The sequence below is a fragment of the Hibiscus syriacus genome, unplaced genomic scaffold (assembly GCF_006381635.1).
Source record: "Hibiscus syriacus cultivar Baekdansim isolate YM2019G1 unplaced genomic scaffold, ASM638163v2 tig00110597_pilon, whole genome shotgun sequence".
Lineage (NCBI taxonomy): Eukaryota > Viridiplantae > Streptophyta > Magnoliopsida > Malvales > Malvaceae > Hibiscus > Hibiscus syriacus.
Genome location: NW_024062795.1, coordinates 5,586,953 through 5,589,745, shown reverse-complemented (window position 1 = coordinate 5,589,745; position 2,793 = coordinate 5,586,953). Strand labels below are relative to the sequence as shown.

The window sequence follows — 2,793 nt, the reverse complement described above, 5'->3', positions numbered from 1 at the left end:
CGAGTTAATTTTGATAATTAAAATTTTGTTTATTTGAATTTAGATGTTTGGGTAAGTACTGTAACTAGTAGTTTTTGTTATATTTTAATCATATTCGGATTGAAAAATGATAGAATTATAAATCTATCAAGGGATTTAAGTTGTAAAAAGGAATATTATTCTCCCTTCAAGTTCTGGGTTCGAGCAGCGTAAAAAAAACTATTATTTTCTTTAAAGATTTTAAGTTAAAGCAATCAGGTCTACAAATAAATATGCTTAATTAATTAAAAAAATGTTAAATAAATACTAGATTATAATCATTCTAGATTATTAGAAAAATCAATCTTTTAAAGATAAGAAGAATTTCAACAGCTCTTTGCATCGGAAACTATGGGAATTTGCTTAACAGTTTACGGTTCTCATGGGAATGTTGTTAATACTTTAGATTTAGTAGAATTGTATATTAGGGAGGAAAATACAGAAGGAAAATATCAAATAAATTGCCTAAATATCCTCAACGAAATAATAATCTCTAGCAATCACTTCGTTTCAGATTTTTTTTCTCTTTTCATTTTATTTTAAATTCTTTTACCAATATTTTTGAAATCGGAACAAGAGTACGATAATAAGTTTTAAGTTATTTATTTATAAATCTTTTAATTATTTTTATGTTGTTCTTAATGAATTATTGATTCATGATGATGGTGCATGAGATTTCTGTAGTGATTATATATCAAATATGATCTCTTTATTATTATAAAACGCTTGCTTTAGTATCTCTTGACTCAATAATACTGATTCAATTAAAAGTTAATAAAAAGCTTAAAGAGAATTAATTTAAGAAATTTAAAATAAATAATATAAAATTTATTATTTTTATTTTCTAGAAAATCTCTCAACATAATTTATTATATATTTATTTTTAGAAAAATGATTCTCCATGATATAAGCTGTATAGTTTGATTCTATTTTGACTTTCCAGGGGGGAAAGTTGATTATTAGTTATTATATTATGTGTAAATTTTGAATTTGATTTATATATAATAATTGGTCAATTTACTTTTTTTTTGAATTTGATATAAGTAGTATCTAAGTATTCTCAACTATTTAACAATAAATGTTCAGTCACCTTTGTAGTCGCAGGTGTTCGAATCTATAACTTATAGAAATAATAGCGATTTCTTAACCACGAAGGTATGTTAATTCGTTCTAATCTTTGTATTCTTAAATTTAGTAATTTTAGTTCCAATCTATATAATAAAAAATAAGATAATTAAACTAGACGAACTTATAATGATAAAATTTGAATAATAATTTTTTTGGTGAAATTAAACATTCTTTATAACATTAGCCGCTAATGACATCATGAAATATCACAAGGCGATTCATAAGCAGCAAGATGAAAACCAACAATGGAAAGATCAAGATGTGAGTTGGCCAACCACTTTCGCGACATGGCTTTCTAAAAAAACTTGGTTGTACTGAAGTTCAGTTACTAATTGCAGCCCATGTGTAATAGTAATGACTTCTGCAATCCCAACATCACAAATATATATATAATTTTGACTTCTCCGGGTGCTCCTCTTCAGAATCAAAAGAAACCTAGCAGCGGTCATGATTTGACTTCTCCGGATTCTGTCTCCAGATACCCTTTACATATTTGTTTCCAATCCTTAATTTTGCTTGAGTTTGCTTTTAGAAAGCAGCTGAGATCGCGTTATATATATATATAATTTGCCAGTGCCAGTGATTGTAGTTCTACAAATCCATTGTCACGCCAAAAACATACGATTCATCAAGACCAAGTTGCTCAAATCCCATCTGGGTCCAACGGGGTTCCTGCAAACCCTGTTGATTCAAACTTTGATATCTCCGATCCAAATGCAAATGCCCGAGTTCCAGTACAAGAACTTGTTCAGGAACCTGGTTATATGTTACAGCAACCCTAATTTGATCAACAGTTGCAGCAACAGCAGCAACAACAACAAGTTCAGGATTCTTGTTATATATTGCAGTAATCCCAATTTGATCAATAGTTGCAGAAGCAACAGCAGCAACAACTAGTTCAGGATTCTAGTTATATATTGTAGCAACCCCAAGTCGATCAACAGTTGCAGCAGCAGAAGCAACAACTAGTTCCGGATTCTGGTTATTTATTGCAGCAACTCCAATTTGAACTAAAACAGCAGCAACAACAAGAAGTACTACTTCAGGATCCTGGTTATATATTGCGGCAAGCCCAATTTGATCAACAGTTTCTGCAGCAGCGGAAGCAGCTAGTTCAGGATTCTGGTTATATATTGCCGCAAACCCAATTTGATCAACAGTTGCAAGAACAATCTCCACCACAATTCTTACATACTGGTGCAGCACATTTTACTCATCATCACCCTGTTGGGGCTGTTCCAATCTCAGCTTATTACCTTGTACATCATTCCAAACAACATCATCATGCTCAAATTGATCAGAAATATCCCCCTCTATTATGTGCCGACAATGCAAGCCCAAGCTTACAACTTGCCTGTCCAGCAACTTTGTATGAATGAAGGCACTAACGCAATCCCATCTAGCCATCCACAAACTCCTCCCAATCTGACATTCAACCGTCTGAGAATGCTTCTATTGCCAATCCTGAAATGGCTGCTGCCACAAGAGCATTCGGAACATCAGCTACTGGTACTCCGCAACTGGTTCAAGTCCCAAACAATCAGCAACAGTATGTCCATTACTCTCAGATTCATCATCCATCACAAACTGTTGCACCTACCTCTGCTGCGGCTGCCACATATGCTTATGAATTCACAGATCCTGCTA

The 2,793-nt window shown here is 32.6% G+C and overlaps 1 long non-coding RNA gene across 1 annotated transcript; it reads left to right on the top strand.

The window, feature by feature from the left end:
* Positions 1-1,727: 1,727 nt before the first annotated feature.
* LOC120134060 lies at positions 1,728-2,489 on the top strand. Its single transcript, XR_005517146.1, has 2 exons — positions 1,728-1,967; positions 2,247-2,489. It is a non-coding gene; the product is annotated as an uncharacterized LOC120134060 (long non-coding RNA).
* The last annotated feature ends 304 nt before the right edge of the window (positions 2,490-2,793 follow it).